Here is a 17334-nt window from a genome sequence, read left to right as displayed (position 1 = left end):
GCAACAGTCAGGTATAAAGAATGAGTCTTCTAGTAACTCTTAAATCTGTCCTCATTCACCTCAGTGCTTCCACAAACTGCCAACAAAGAAAGTGGTAGAGCTGGAAGCTGTGATGAGCCACAAAATATGGTCATTCTCTTGCCAAGGCTGATAAAGTCACTGCTGCTCTTTTTTTTCTATTTTTCCAACAGAAGAACCAATGCTAAGCACTCAATTGGCACCATTCTGTAACAAAAACTAGTAACTGGTGGCAAATTGATTATATCAAAATTCTTTCATTCTGGAGGTTGCAAAGAGTTGTCCCCTCCAAGACAGTTTTCTCTGGTTAGGGTTTGGCTTTTTTCCTTCAGATCTTCTGCCTGTGTCAGTATCCTCATAATTATAAAATGCCTGATTTACTATTATGGGTCCCAGCTAAAGGCAACGAAGCACTGAGTGCATGATCACAGCATTCACTGGACCTATCTTGCACTGCATCCCCTGGAAGCAGTCTACTTGATAGAATGTTTTCTGAATGCACCTCTAAAAACTAACCAAGAGCGATGCAATGGTGGTTCAGTAGCAGAATTCTTACCTGCCACGCTGGAGACCCAGGTTTGATTCCCAGAGCCTGCTCATGCTGAAAAAAAAAAAGATAACCAAGGCCCTCAGAAAAGTAAATATAAAGTTCCCATATGACCCAATAATCCCACTACTCAGTATATGCCCAGAAGATCTAAAAGCAGGGATGTGAGCTGATACTTACACATGAACATCCATAGCAGCATTATTCACAGTTGCCAGAAACAACCAAAGTGTCCATCGACAGATGGATGGATAAAAAAAAGGTGGTATATACAGAATATGGTATATTACTCAGAAGTAACAGGGAATGAGGTCCTAAAGCATGCAAAAAAATGGATGAATCCTGAGGATGTAGTGCTTAGTGAAATTAGCCAGACACAAAAGAACAAATATTGTATGGTCTCACTGATTTGAACTAATTATACTATCTAAACTCATAGTCATAATATCTAGAATATAGGTTACCAAGAGATAGAATAAGGCTAGAGATTGGGGAGTGGTTGCTTAATAGGTACAGAATTTTTTAACTAAGTTGAACTTAAACATTTGAAAATGGATAGAGGTGACAGTATCATGTTTTAGTAGGATTAGTAATAGTGCTGAACTGTCTGTGAATGTGACTGAAAGGGGTTGTCTAGAGTTGTATATGTCACCAGAAGGAAAGCTATAGGTTAAAATATGGAAATGTATAAGGCAGTGAACCTTGTGGTGGATAATATCTGTGATTTACACTACAAATATAAATAAGTTCTTTCATGAACCAGAACAAATGTACAAACACTTTCACAGAGTTAATACTAGAGTGGCATATGGGAAAAAATATACTTACTGCAAACTATGGACTAGAGTTAACAGTAATATCTTAATTTCTTTCATCAGTAGTAACAAATGTTCCATATCAATACCAGGGTCAACAATAGGGGGTATAGGGGTTATGGGGTGTTTGGTTTTTTTTTAATGTTTATTTTTTATTTATATTTTTTGAGCAATGGATAACCTCCAAAACTGATTGTGGTGATTATTATACAACTATGAGATGATACCGTGAGCCATTGTTTGTATACTTTGAATGGATTATATGGCATAAGAATAGATTTCAATAAAGCTTGCTACAAAAGAGAAAAGAGCTAGCCAATATTTTTGAACCTCAGCAATATCGACATTTTGGACTGGATAATGCTATGTTATGGGAAGTATCCTGCTCATTGTATTATGTTTAGAAGTACCCTTGACTTCTACCCACTAGACAACAGTAGCAGCACATCCAAGTATGACAAAAATTTCTCCTGACATTGTAAAATATCTTAAGGAGTGAGAAGAGGGAGAGGGGGCTCCAGAAAACACAATGGTAAGCAATGACATTAGATTAGGAATGATACACTGAAATTCTGGGCTTTATCCTCAACAGCATGGGAATGTGTTATGCACAGTTAGTATAACCAAAAAGGAAGCCACTCTAATAGCCAAAATACAACAATTTGGCAACCAAGTGGTGGGAGTAAGTTTGATTCTACTCTCCATAATATCCAGTGATGCATCAACAAAATTTGTTCTTGCTGATTCTGTGACATTGTTGCCTGCTGGTTAAATCATGGTTACCAAGATGGGGGAGGATGCTTCCACCAAAGGAACCAAAAATGGGTTCTACTGAACTTGAAGCTATGGCTGCTTCTATTTGAAATTCTCTTGGTGGAAGAACAATAGGCAAGGAAGTCACTATGCTGGTCAGTGGGATATGTTCTAATTATCAGTGGTTGCTGATACCTAATACAAATAAGGAGGAGATTGACTGAAACTCAGAGAGCTCAGAATGGTATCTTTCAGTGCTATCATGCCCAGTAATTGCAATGAACCCAGAAAATGCAGTATGCACAACTTGGCAAAGGTATTGCCAGAGATGAAGGACTAGGTGCCTGTGATGGTTAGGTCTGGTGTCAACTTGGTCAAATGAGTATGCCCAGTTATCTGGTCAGGCAAACACTTGCCTGACTACTGCTGTACAGATATTTAATGGCTGGTTGATTAAGTCATCAGTCAGTTGATTGCATCTGTGGCTGATTACATCTGCAATCTACTAAGGCGTGTCTCCCACAATGAGATAATCCAATCCGTTGAAGGCTTTTAAGGAAGAAGAAAGACTCACTGCTTCTTCAGCCAGAGAGCCTCTCCTGTGGAGCTCATCCAGACCTTTCATCAGAGCTGCCAGTTTCACAGCCTTCATTTGGATTTTGGACTTTTCCATTCCCGTGGTTGCATTAGACACCTTTTTAAATCTTACATTTACAGATCTCTCCTGTTGGTTCGGGTTAACTGACTAACACAGTGCTCCATTTTACATCCCCTTATATCATCTGAATTGCTGTTAGTAGATGAGATACATCTAGAAGGAGTAGGGGAGAATGGAAATGCTGAATATCTATAATGCTATTTATTAAATCATATTTGTAGATTGCAGGCTGTCAAAACCTTGAAGAGTCATAAAGAGAGAGACAAATGGATCTAAGAAGTGCAAATAAGGGGCTACAGTAAAAATTCTGATGTCCAGCATTATATCCATTCTGCTTACCTCTTCCTTTGGTTACTGCTTCCTGGACAGTGGCTAGCTTGGACTCATTGTGACAGTGTTCAGCCTCCACAGTGACATATGTCTTTTCATTTTCTGCCGTTGGTACTTACCCAAAGCCTCTTGGGCCCAGTCAACTAGACAAATGCAGCCAGAATATAAGGGGATCAATGCTCCCAGCGATAAACATCAACTAATAGTGGAGAGAGCCTTTGGATAAATATCCCAGCTTTTCAGACTCCTGTCAGAATCAAGCACCAATTGCTTGCTCTAGAGACTTAAATTATACAAACTGACAAGTCTGTCCCTGATTCCAAGTCTCCCTTTTTCTGTTCTCTATTATTCCTTCCTAGGCAGTGCCTAACAAACTATGTCCCAAGAACTCGTCTCAGTTATAATTTGGAAAACCTATACTAAAACAAGTTTTAACTGTGACCTCCCTCAATGATGCCTTTCATAATCATAACAAAAAGTTTCTTACCCCCACACATACATTTACTTCCAGACTTAGACTTTCCAATTAAAAAATGTGGTGTTCCCCACCCATTCATGGCAAACCTCTCCGCTATTGCCTTGAGATCATCTCAAATATATTTTGAGACCACATCAATAGCTACTTTTTTTTCTCCAGAATCTTGAACTTTAGTCTTTTACTTCTTCAAAGGCTTTATCCAGTAGTAGAGAGAAGAGTAGTAGGGATTGAAAGGGGGAGATTTAGAGGGAAAAACATCTCCCTGGAATGTGCTCACTTTTAGAGTCCTACAGTTTTCCTCCTTATCTAGATGACATGAAAGAATAAAGTCAACCTCTACTTTCATCTCTCATTCACTTCTCAATCCCCTGCTTCCCAGTTCCTCACATTCTCTGCTCTGCTAAAACTGCTTTTTTTTTATTAATTAAGAAAAATTAACTAACACAACATTAGAAATCAATCCATTCTACATATGCAATCAGTAATTCTTAATATCATCACATAGGTATATGGTCATCATTTCTCAGTACATATGCATCGATTTAGAGAAAGAAATAGCACGACAACAGAAAAAGAAATAAAGCGATTACACAGAGAGAAATCACAAATAAAAATAAAAAGTACAAAAATATATAAGAGAAAAAAAAAACAAAAAAAAACTATAGCTCAGATGCAGCTTCATTCAGCGTTCCAACATAATTACATTACAATTAGGCAGTATTGTGCTGACCATTTTTTTTTTTTTTTTAGAAATCATGCCATTCTACATATGCAATCAGTAATTCTTAACATCATCACATAGATGCATGATCATCGTTTCTTAGTACATTTGCATCGGTTTAGAAGAACTAGCAGTATAACAGAAAAAGATATAGAATGTTAATATAGAGAAAAAAAAATAAAAGTAATAATAATAAGAACAAAACAAACAAAACAAAACAAAACAAAAACCTATAGCTCGGATGCAGCTTCATTCAGTATTTTAACATGATTACTTTACAATTAGGTATTATTGTGCTGTCCATTTTTGAGTTTTTGTATCTAGTCCTATTGCACAGTCTGTATTCCATCAGCTCCAATTACCCGTTATCTTACCCTGTTTCTAGCTCCTGCTGAACTCTGTTACCAATTACATATTCCAAGTTTATTCTCGAGTGTCGATTCACATCATTGGGACCATACAGTATTTGTCTTTTAGTTTTTGGCTAGACTCACTCAGCATAATGTTCTCTAGGTCCATCCATGTTATTACATGCTTCATAAGTTTATCCTGCCTTAAAGCTGCATAATATTCCATCGTATGTATATACCACAGTTTGTTTAGCCACTCGTCTGTTGATGGACATTTTGGCTGTTTCCATCTCTTTGCAATTGTAAATAATGCTGCTATAAACATTGGTGTGCAAATGCCTGTTTGAGTTTTTGCCCTTAATTCCTTTGAGTAGATTCCCAGCAATGGTATTGCTGGATCGTATGGCAGTTCTATATTCAGCTTTTTGAGGAACCGCCAAACTGCCTTCCACAGTGGTTGCACCATTTGACATTCCCACCAACAGTGGATAAGTGTGCCTCTTTCACCGCATCCTCTCCAGCACTTGTCATTTTCTGTTTTGTTGATAATGGCCATTCTGGTGGGTGTGAGATGATATCTCATTGTGGTTTTGATTTGCATTTCTCTAATGGCCAGGGACATTGAGCATCTCTTCATGTGTCTTTTGGCCATTTGTATTTCCTCCTCTGAAAAGTGTCTATTCAAGTCTTTTTCCCATTTTGTAATTGGGTTGGCTATCTTTCTGTTGTTGAGTTGAACAATCTCATTATAAATTCTGGATACTAGACCTTTATCTGATATGTCGTTTCCAAATATTGATTCCCATTGTGTAGGCTGTCTTTCTACTTTCTTGATGAAGTTCTTTGATGCACAAAAGTGTTTAATTTTGAGGAGTTCCCATTTATTTATTTCCTTCTTCAGTGCTCTTGCTTTAGGTGTAAGGTCCATAAGACCGCCTCCAATTGTAAGATTCATAAGATGTCTCCCTACATTTTCCTCTAACTGTTCTATGGTCTTAGACCTAATGTTTAGATCTTTGATCCATTTTGAGTTAACTTTTGTGTAGGGTGTGAGATATGGGTCTTCTTTCATTCTTTTGCATATGGATATCCAGTTCTCTAGGCACCATTTATTGAAGAGACTGTTCTGTCCCAGGTGAGTTGGCTTGACTGCCTTATCAAAGATCAAATGTCCATAGATGAGAGGGTCTATATCTGAGCACTCTATTCGATTCCATTGGTCGATATATCTATCTTTATGCCAATACCATGCTGTTTTGACCACTGTGGCTTCATAATATGCCTTAAAGTCAGGCAGTGCAAGACCTCCAGCTTCGTTTTTTTTCCTCAAGATGTTTTTAGCAATTCGGGGCACCCTGCCCTTCCAGATAAATTTGCTTATTGGTTTTTCTATTTCTGAAAAATAAGTTGTTGGGATTTTGATTGGTATTGCATTGAATTTGTAAATCAATTTAGGTAGGATTGACATCTTAACTATATTTAGTCTTCCAATCCATGAACACGGTATGCCCTTCCATCTGTTTAGGTCTTCTGTGATTTCTTTTAGCAGTTTTTTGTAGTTTTCTTTATATAGGTTTTTTGTCTCTTTAGTTAAATTTATTCCTAGGTATTTTATTCTTTTAGTTGCAATTGTAAATGGGATTCCTTTCTTGAATTCCCCCTCCGCTTGTTCATTGCTAGTGTATAGAAATGCTACAGATTTTTGAATGTTGATCTTGTAACCTGCTACTTTGCTGTACTCATTTATTAGCTCTAGTAGTTTTGTTGTGGATTTTTCCGGGTTTTCGACGTATATTATCATATCGTCTGCAAACAGTGATAGTTTTACTTCTTCCTTTCCATTTTGATGCCTTGTATTTCTTTTTCTTGTCTAATTGCTCTGGCTAGAACCTCCAACACAATGTTGAATAATAGTGGTGATAGTGGACATCCTTGTCTTGTTCCTGATCTTAGGGGGAAAGTTTTCAATTTTTCCCCATTAAGGATGATATTAGCTGTGGGTTTTTCATATATTCCCTCTATCATTTTAAGGAAGTTCCCTTGTATTCCTATCCTTTGAAGTGTTTTCAACAGGAAAGGATGTTGAATCTTGTCAAATGCCTTCTCTGCATCAATTGAGATGATCATGTGATTTTTCTGCTTTGATTTGTTGATATGGTGTATTACATTAATTGATTTTCTTATGTTGAACCATCCTTGCATACCTGAGATGAATCCTACTTGGTCATGATGAATAATTCTTTTAATGTGTTGTTGGATACGATTTGCTAGAATTTTATTGAGGATTTTTGCATCTATATTCATTAGAGAGATCGGCCTGTAGTTTTCTTTTCTTGTAATATCTTTGCCTGGTTTTGGTATGAGGGTAATATTGGCGTCATAGAATGAATTAGGTAGTTTTCCCTCCACTTCGATTTTTTTGAAGAGTTTGAGGAGAGTTGGTACTAATTCTTTCTGGAATGTTTGATAGAATTCACATGTGAAGCCGTCTGGTCCTGGACTTTTCTTTTTAGGAAGCTTTTGAATGACTGCTTCAATTTCTTTACTTGTGTTTGGTTTGTTGAGGTCATCTATGTCTTCTTGAGTCAAAGTTGGTTGTTCATGTCTTTCCAGGAACCCGTCCATTTCCTCTAAATTGTTGTATTTATTAGCGTAAAGTTTTTCATAGTATCCTGTTATTACCTCCTTTATTTCTGTGAGGTCAGTAGTTATGTCTCCTCTTCCATTTCTGATCTTATTTATTTGCATCCTCTCTCTTCTTCTTTTTGTCAATCTTGCTAAGGGCCCATCAATCTTATTGATTTTCTCATAGAACCAACTTCTGGCCTTATTGATTTTCTCTATTGTTTTCATGTTTTCAATTTCATTTATTTGTGCTCTAATCTTTGTTATTTCTTTCCTTTTGCTTGCTTTGGGGTTAGCTTGCTGTTCTTTCTCCAGTTCTTCCAAATGGATAGTTAATTCCTGGATTTTTGCCTTTTCTTCTTTTCTGATATAGGCATTTAGGGCAATAAATTTCCCTCTTAGCACTGCCTTTGCTGTGTCCCATAAGTTTTGATATGTTGTGTTTTCATTTTCATTCGCCTCGAGGTATTTGCTAATTTCTCTAGCAATTTCTTCTTTGACCCACTCATTGTTTAGGAGTGTGTTGTTGAGCCTCCACGTATTTGTGAATTTTCTGGCACTCTGCCTATTATTGATTTCCAACATCATTCCTTTATGATCCGAGAAAGTGTTGTGTATGATTTCAATCTTTTTAAATTTGCTAAGACTTGCTTTGTGACCCAGCATATGGTCTATCTTTGAGAATGATCCATGAGCACTTGAGAAAAAGGTGTATCCTGCTGTTGTGGGATGTAATGTCCTATAAATGTCTATTAAGTCTAGTTCATTTATAGTAATATTCAGATTCTCTATTTCTTTGTTGATCCTCTGTCTAGATGTTCTGTCCATTGATGAGAGTGGTGAGTTGAAGTCTCCAACTATTATGGTATATGAGTCTATTTCCCTTTTCAGTGTTTGCAGTGTATTCCTCACGTATTTTGGGGCATTTTGGATTGGTGCGTAAATATTTATGATTGTTATGTCTTCTTGTTTAATTGTTCCTTTTATTAGTATATAGTGTCCTTCTTTGTCTCTTTTAACTGTTTTACATTTGAAGTCTAATTTGTTGGATATTAGTATAGCCACTCCTGCTCTTTTCTGGTTGTTATTTGCATGAAATATCTTTTCCCAACCTTTCACTTTCAACCTATGTTTATCTTTGGGTCTAAGATGTGTTTCCTGTAGACAGCATATAGAAGGATCCTGTTTTTTAATCCATTCTGCCAATCTATGTCTTTTGATTGGGGAATTCTGTCCATTAACATTTAGTGTTATTACTGTTTGGATAATATTTTCCTCTACCATTTTGCCTTTTGTATTATATATATCATATCTGATTTTCCTTCTTTCTACACTCTTTTCCATATCTCTCTCTTCTGTTTTTTTGTATCTGACTCTAGTGCTCCCTTTAGTATTTCTTGCAGAGCTGGTCTCTTGGTCACAAATTCTTTCAGTGACTTTTTGCCTGAGAATGTTTTAATTTCTCCCTCATTTTTGAAGGATAATTTTGCTGGATATAGGAGTCTTGGTTGGCAGTTTTTCTCTTTTAGTATTTTAAATATATCATCCCACTGTCTTCTAGCTTCCATGGTTTCTGCTGAGAAATCTACACATAGTCTTATTGGGTTTCCCTTGTATGTGATGAATTGTTTTTCTCTTGCTACTTTCAAGAATCCTCTCTTTCTCTTTGACCTCTGACATTCTAACTAGTAAGTGTCTTGGAGAACGCCTATTTGGGTCTAATCTCTTTGGGGTGCGCTGCACTTCTTGGATCTGTAATTTTAGGTCTTTCATAAGAGTTGGGAAATTTTCAGTGATAATTTCTTCCATTAGTTTTTCTCCTCCTTTTCCCTTCTCTTCTCCTTCTGGGACACCCATAACACGTATATTTGTGCGGTTCATATTGTCCTTGAGTTCCCTGATACCCTGTTCAAATTTTTCCATTCTTTTCCCTATAGTTTCTGTTTCTTTTTGGAATTCAGATGTTCCATCCTCCAAATCACTAATTCTATCTTCTGTCTCTTTAAATCTATCATTGTAGCTATCCATTATTTTTTCTATGTTTGCTACTTTATCCTTCACTTCCATAAGTTCTGCGATTTGTTTTTTCAGTTTTTCTATTTCTTCTTTATGTTCAGCCCATGTCCTCTTCATGTCCTCCCTCAATTTATCGATTTCATTTTTGAAGAGGTTTTCCATTTCTGTTCGTATATTCAGCATTAGTTGTCTCAGCTCTTGTATCTCATTTGAGCTATTGGTTTGTTCCTTTGACTGGGCCATATTCTCAATCTTTTGAGCGTGGACAGTTATCTTCTCCTGCTGGCATCTGGGCATTTATTCAGATTTCTCTGGATGTCGGACCCAGCAAGGTTGTAAGATTTTTCTGTGAAATCTCTGGGATCTGTTTTTCTTATCTTGCCCAGTACGTGGCGCACGTGGCACACGTTTGTCTCAAGTGTTTGGAATGGGTCTCCCCCAGTCACCGATCTCCGCGGCCTGGGGATTTCGGATCCAATTCTCTCCGTTGGTTCAGGGGCCGCGCGTGGTGGGGGTGTCAGCTGCCGCGGCTTGAGGGGACCCTGTGGCTGGTTGCGGGCCGCAGTGGGCCCGGGGGATTCCCCACCGGACCAGGAAGCCTCCCGCGGGGGGGGGCTACCGCAGCTTGGATAGCCCTCCGATCCAAGACTCGTATCCGCGGACTCGAAGCAGAAACTCGAAGCCACCCACAAAAGAGGGGTGCCGCCTGCCTCAGCTTGGGAAACTTGCTTCTCCAATACTCTCAGCCGGCCCGGAAAGGAGGGAGGAAGTAGCTCGGACCACCACAGCTGCCGCTGATCGGGAAATCACGCGCCGCTCGGGGGTCTCACCGCAGCCGAGTCTCGCAGTCAGTCTAGCCAGCCCAGACTTTGGATAGCCCTCTGATCCAAGATTCGCAGCCTCGGACTCAAAGCCGAGACTTGAAGCCGCCCGCAAAAGAAGGGCTCCACCTGCCTCGGCTTGGGAGACTTGCTTCTCCGATACTCTCAGCCGGCCCGGGAAGGAGGGAGGGATTAGCTCGGACCGCCACAGCTGCGGCTGCTCGGGAAATCGCGCGCCGCTCGGGGGTCTTGCCGCAGCCAAGTCTCGCAGTCAGACTTGCCAGCCCAGACTTTGGATAGCCCTCTGATCCGAGACTCGTAGCCGCGGACTCGAAGCCGAGACTCGAAGCCGCCCACAAAAGTGTGGCGCCGGCCGCCTTGGCTGGGAAGCTTGTCTCTCCGAGTCTCTCAGCCAGCCCGGGAAGGAGGGAGGGATTAGCTCGGACCACCGCAGCTGCAGCTGCTCGGGAAACCGCGCGCCGCTCGGGGGTCTCGCCGCAGCCAAGTCTCACAGTCAGACTTGCCAGCGCAGACTTTGGATAGCCCTCTAATCCGAGACTCGTAGTCGTGGACTCGAAGCCGAGACTCGAAACCGCCCACAAAAGTGTGGCGCCGGCCGCCTTGGCTGGGAAGCTTGTCTCTCCGAGTCTCTCAGCCAGCCCGGGAAGGAGGGAGGGATTAGCTCAGACCGCCGCAGCTGCGGCTGCTTGGGAAATCGCGCGCCGCTCGGGGATCTCACTCACCGCAGCTGAGTTTCGCAGTCAGACTAGCCAGCCCAGACTGGGTTACGCTGTGTGTCCATTCCCTGCTGTAGCCCTGGGAGCTGTTCTGTACTGTTTCTGTTCACCTATTAGTTGATTTGGAGTCGGAGGAACTAGGACGCATGTACCTTACTAAGCCGCCATCTTGGATCTCGCTAAAACTGCTTTTGAGGACACCAGTGATCTTCCCGTTTCTGTAGAGAAATAACATTAACAATCATGCAGAGATTATTCTGTTAGAGATTCTTCTGTTGCTAAGAAAGTCTTAGTAACTCAAACAGAAGTTACCCAGTCTGCCAACACTGTCATTAGTTATCATTATCTTTCAACAGAATACACACAAATGGACAACTTTACATTCTTATGAATTCCTATTAATGGGGTTTGAAAACCTCTGTGAAAGATTGGGCATAAATTTGCATATGATCAGTTGCAGACTCTTACTAACTAGAGTGAAGGTGAAAGAAGTGAAAAATGTTTGTTCCTCCTCAACTGTACCTCAAAACTTACATAATTTATGATTTTCATGTTTTACATGGAATGGATAAAAGTCCAGTATTTCTCAAATTTTAATATGGATATTAATCACCTGCACATCTTTTGCAAATACAGGTCCTGAACAGCATGGTTATGGATATTATAAATAGTTGGCCATAAAATCCCCAATGTGGTGCAAGATGATGTAACACTTATGGATAGAATCATGTTCCCCACAAAGACATATCTGAGTCCTAACCCCTAGTTCTGTGGGTGTGAATTCATTTGTAAATAGGAATATTTCAAGCAGTAGACAATAATGTTGAATTTTGCTGAAAAAAACAAAGAGGCACATTTTTTTAAATGCCCATAAGTCTTAGTAACTTGGATATTACTGTTTATTTTCACAATGGTCATTTCAATGGTGTGGTAGAAGAAGGAACCATGTTGAAATAGGTGCAATATGAAGAAGAGATGAGGACTCTGCTATTTCTTAAACTCACCAGACACAGTCATGCCTTCTGGCATTTATAAAAGCTGTCCCCTTTGCAAGATCCCTCTTTTCCCAGATATCTATACTCCTTGCTCCCAGTTTTTCTTGAAGTCTTTGCCCAATTTCACCTTTTTACTGAGGCCTTCTCTGGCCAACCTATGAAAATGCTAATTAAACTGCCTCCTCTCTGCTATATCGCCCCCCCCCCCCCGAGGATATCTATGCTCAAAAGAGCAAAGGAAGAAAGGAAAGGGGCACATATAGGAATGAGTATATGTTCTGGTTTGCTAGCTGCCAGAATGCAACACACCAGAGACGGATTGGCTTTTAATAAAAGGGGATTTATTTTGTTGGTTCTTCAGAGGAAAGGCAGCTAACTTTCCACTGAGGCTCTTTTCTTACGTGGAAGGCACAGGATGGTCTCTGCTGGTCTTCTCTCCAGGCCCCTGGGTTCCAACAACTTTCCCCGGGGTGACTTCTCCAAAGGCCTGGGCTGAGCTGCAAGTGCTGAGATGAGGAATGCTGAGCTGCTAGACTGTGCTACATTGCGTTCTCTCATTTAAGCACAAGCCAATTAAGTTAAACGTCACTCATTGCAGCAGACACGCCTCCTAGCCGACTGCGGATGTAATTAGCAACAGATGAGATTCACCTACCATTGGCTCATGTCCACAGCAACAGAACTAGGTGCTTTCACCTGGCCAAGTTGACAACTGAATCTAACTACCACATGTCCACCCCTTGTCAACTTGGCAGCTACTCACATCACCTTAAACAGGTGCAAAATATTCTCTTCTGGCTGTGGACCTGTGAATCTCAAAATAAGTCCGGTGCCAATATGCAAAGGAGGATAGTCAAAGGATACAGATTTTCATTTCCATAGGGAGAAATTGGAAGGAAGATCTGCAGACAAACACCATTGGATTTCCAAGTCTGAAAGTCATTTATCCTTCGGCTGTAGAAAGCGGCAGTCCCACCCCTTCCAAGGGCCTATGCAGTGGCCGGCCTCTTTCCAAATCAACCTCGGGGAACATCGAGGAGACCACCTCTGGGCTCCACTCTCTCCAGGCATCAGGGCCACCCCTGGGCTCTCTGCCATTTCTGGGGCGCACGCTCAACCCCTCCACATGGTGGCAGCCAGGCTCTCCCAGTCCCCCAAGGAGCGTGCTACACCTTTTCCAAGGCCCGAGGCTGCACAACTATTCCACTGCAATGAGAGGGGAGACTCATCCTCGCCCCTCAGGGTAAACTCACCCTCTCCACACATACAGGTGGGTCCACTCTCCTGGCCGAGGTTTCTTGGCTTCAGACCCGAACTTCCACGGTTCTCACTCTGCAAACTCCAATCTCTCCCTTTTGTGTCCTCCTTTGTCAAGATTGGCAGTGGTTCCATTTACACCAACAGTCTCTTCAAGCCCTGCAGGACTTCTCCATCAATCTCTTCACAGTTCCTCCAAAGTCTTCCCCTTAGCCATCCAAAACACAGTTCCAACAGATCTGGCATTTGCAAACCGCAGCAGCACCCCACTCTCCGGTACCAACTCTGTTCTGGTTTGCTAGCTGCCAGAATGCAACACACCAGAGACGGATTGGCTTTTAATAAAAGGGGATTTATTTTGTTGGTTCTTCAGAGGAAAGGCAGCTAACTTTCCACTGAGGCTCTTTTCTTACGTGGAAGGCACAGGATGGTCTCTGCTGGTCTTCTCTCCAGGCCCCTGGGTTCCAACAACTTTCCCCGGGGTGACTTCTCCAAAGGCCTGGGCTGAGCTGCAAGTGCTGAGATGAGGAATGCTGAGCTGCTAGACTGTGCTACATTGCGTTCTCTCATTTAAGCACAAGCCAATTAAGTTAAACGTCACTCATTGCAGCAGACACGCCTCCTAGCCGACTGCGGATGTAATTAGCAACAGATGAGATTCACCTACCATTGGCTCATGTCCACAGCAACAGAACTAGGTGCTTTCACCTGGCCAAGTTGACAACTGAATCTAACTACCACAGTATACAATTAATGGAGAATTAACAAGCCTATATTTCCTTGAGGTAAAAATATTCTTGGAGAGTACAGATTGGCCCTATGATTCCAATTAAATTGTTTTAAGTCAAGAAGGTAAAACTCTTTACAGGGGCTTAAATTTAATATTGGTTAGGAAAATCACATTCACAGCCCAAGAGTTATCTCTTTTTATTTAATGGATAGGATGTGGTGGTGACATTCAAAATATTTAACAATCATTATGGCGCAATTACTGTCCAATTAGAGTGGACCCCATTCACAGGGTGAGTAGGGCCTTAGTGTCCCATGTTTGAGACATTAATCCTTAACCCTTTAGTTGCTGAGAGCCAGAGGCGCCCAAGGAATATTGAGATATGCAGCCTGGGGTTGGCTCTCAGGAAAAAGGAGGGATAGTTAGTCACCAACTCTTAAGGAGTTACTTCAGTTTGTCAACATCAAGCACAGCTGACCATCCTTGAATAGAAAGAAATGACAAAAAAAGGATCCTGTCATTGAGAGGCAGGACAGGTCCTAGGGAATTTTGGTATTTAATCCTTGTCTCAGTTTCATTTTCATCTCTGCTCCTCATTTAATTTGTTTCCTTTTTACCTCAAGGTAAGTCCTTTTGCAACCCACCATCTGAGTAAGCAGAATATCCACTGTTCCAAGGAGACAATTTCCTTTCTGTATAGTGTTTTTTCTTTAGTCATGACCAGTTTTAACAAAATCTAGGCAAAAGTAAACATATTATTGTTTATTTTATATTTTCTCTTCAAAAAGCAGATAAAGAAAATATCCTTGACAAAAGCATATAGTCATAGGATGCTGCTAATTTCATACACATGAAATCAAGGGAAAGATAGCAAATATAATTTGACAGAAAATAATAGTTATTTGGTAAAAATTACACAAATGAATTGAATACGTAAATGTTACATAGTGGATAGCTAAAGGCTAATATCTATAAGTTATAAATTATTACTTCAAATCCACAAGACAAAATACTCAGACAAAAATGAGCTAAAAACCATGAATGATCAATCCATTAAAAAAATAGACAAAATGAACAATAATATACAATTTGTGTTTAAGTTCAGGCTAATTATTAAGAAAGTCAAAAATTATACAAAAAATGAGGTACTAAGGTTGGAAAGTTTCTGTTCAGAAGGAAAGCATGCAACATTTCAGTGGGGTAATTTGAAGACATGCATTCAAAACAGACCTAAAAAATTATGTAGATTTTATCTAGCAATTTTATTTCAAATAGTTTATTCTAAGAGAACACATCCCAGAGTTGTTTGCAATAGAAAATTCAAACCATTTAGATGGCCAACAATAGATAATCAGTTAAATAGATTATGACCTATTCATACAGTGTGATACTATGCAACTACTGACAATTGTGTACCTTTAAGTTTAATAATATGAGAAATGCTCATGAATATTTATGTAAAATCTTAGGATCCAAATATACATACATATATAAAATATGTATATAATCATACACATACTTATACCTACATGTATATACATTTTTAAAATATATGATATAGAAATATAAACATATATAGTAAGTTTCACATTTTAAATAAAAATATTACTATGATTATGAATATAAATAGAAAAGAAAACCTCAAATGTTATATGGTTGAATCATTTTCTTTTTGCTGATTTTTTTTTAAGTTTTTCTATAATGAACATGCTATTACAAATGTATAATGAAACAAACATTTTTAAAAGAAATTAACCTCTACAGAGATCTTGATAAGGGAAGAATTCACAGGTAATTGTTCTAAATACTACATATGTGTAGGGGCAAAAGAGGTAGAAAGAGTGGAGTAAGCTATGGGTGCAAAACTTTTTCAGCATGAAGTTCCACCAAAATAGGTATTTGTTAAACGGCCTGTCTGCCATTCGCTTAATGTAGGCAATTGCCTAAATTTATCAAAATGTCGCCTCTGAAGCTAAGTATAGAATTGCCATATGATCTGGCAATACTGCTACTAGGTATATACTCTCAGAAGAACTGAAAGCAGGGATGTGAACAGATATTTATATACTGATGTTCATAGCGGCATTATTCACAATTGCCGAAAGATGGGAGCAGCCCAAGTGTCTATCAACCAATGAATGAATAAACAAAATATGATATATACATAGGAGGAATGTTATGCAGCTGTAAGGAGGAATGAAGTCCTGATGCATGCGATGACATGGATGAACCTTGAGGGCATTAAGTTGAATGAAATAAGCCAGACCCAGAAGCACAAATATTGTATGGCCTCACTAATCTTAACTAATTGTAATGAGCAAAGTCATGGAGTTAATATCTACAATGCAGGTTACCAGGAGATAGGTGAGGGTAGAGAATGGAAAGCCAATGCCTGATTTATGTAGAATTTTCACTAAGGTTGATTGTAAAGGTTTGGAAATGGATAGAGGTGATGGTTGCATGTTATTGTGAGTGTAATTAACAGCTGAATTATGTGTGTGAATGTGCTGAAAGGGGAAGTTTAGGATTGTATATATCACTAGAAGGAAAGCTAGAGGATGAAACATAGGACACTATAACTTAGTGAACTCTGTTGTGGATGATTACCATGGCTAATAATGCAAATATGAGAATGCTCTTCAATGAACTAGAACGCATGTATGACTATTACAAGGTATTAATAATAAGGTGGTATATGAGAAAAAAACAACTAATGCAACTATGGATTATAGTTCACAGTAACATTGTGTAGTCTTTCATAAATTGTAACAAAGGTACCAGACCAACATTAAGTGTCAATAATAAAGGGTATAACAGGTATAGGATTTTTATTTGGAGAACACTGAAAATGTTCTCATATTGATTGTGGTGATGAATATACAGCTCTATGATTATACCAAGAACCACTGATTGCATGCTTTGGATGGACTGTATAATGAGTGACTAAAACTATGGTGTTAAAAAAAATCACCTCTGCCCAATGTATTCTGACATACCACTTTGACTTGAGAAAAACCTAAAATATGAACATATTCATGTAAGTTGGGTGTGAGACTTTAAAAATGATTCTGAGCAATTGTATTAGGTTCTCTCACATTGAAAATTAAGTGTATAAGGCACAACTAATTATTGGGTGTGGCAGGAAAGGACAGGAGCAGAATGGTAAAAATCAAACTGTAAGATACACCATGTTCAAAAGACTGTAAATTATTTATCTAATATTGGTTTTTAAATGACAGTAGGTACAATGAGCCTCTTCTCTCCTTCTTCCTAAATTACAGAAGGGAACATGAAAACCTTCAGAGCCTTACATATTCTTCCCGAGAAGGCAGGGTGAAAGGGCAGGTCCCAGGGGTCCTGAACCGCGCTGCTCACAGAGGGGGCCTGACCCACGACACGCCTGGGATGTTTCCAACCTGTGCTGACCTGCAAAGACGTGATCTGAGAAGATGGTTCACTTCAAATAGACCATTTCACTCCAAT

The 17334-nt window shown here is 39.6% G+C and overlaps 1 long non-coding RNA gene across 9 annotated transcripts in view; it reads right to left on the bottom strand.

Annotated features, from left to right (window-relative positions):
* Positions 1-17334, bottom strand: part of LOC143655841 (uncharacterized) — a 97367-nt gene that overhangs the window by 60612 nt on the left and 19421 nt on the right. For 2 of the 9 annotated variants that reach the window (XR_013162292.1, XR_013162293.1), the window contains exons 2-3: positions 14496-14587; positions 575-619 (exon numbers count right to left, since the gene is read on the bottom strand). This is a non-coding gene — a long non-coding RNA (uncharacterized LOC143655841). Of the gene's footprint in view, positions 1-574; positions 620-14468; positions 14588-17334 lie in introns of all 9 variants that reach the window. The other 7 variants (XR_013162290.1, XR_013162287.1, XR_013162286.1 and 4 more) reach the window with 4 other exon arrangements.

The sequence above is a fragment of the Tamandua tetradactyla genome, chromosome 14, assembly GCF_023851605.1.
Source record: "Tamandua tetradactyla isolate mTamTet1 chromosome 14, mTamTet1.pri, whole genome shotgun sequence".
Taxonomy (NCBI): domain Eukaryota; kingdom Metazoa; phylum Chordata; class Mammalia; order Pilosa; family Myrmecophagidae; genus Tamandua; species Tamandua tetradactyla.
Note: the sequence above shows the minus strand (reverse complement) of the source record. Positions and strands in the feature narration are given on the sequence as shown.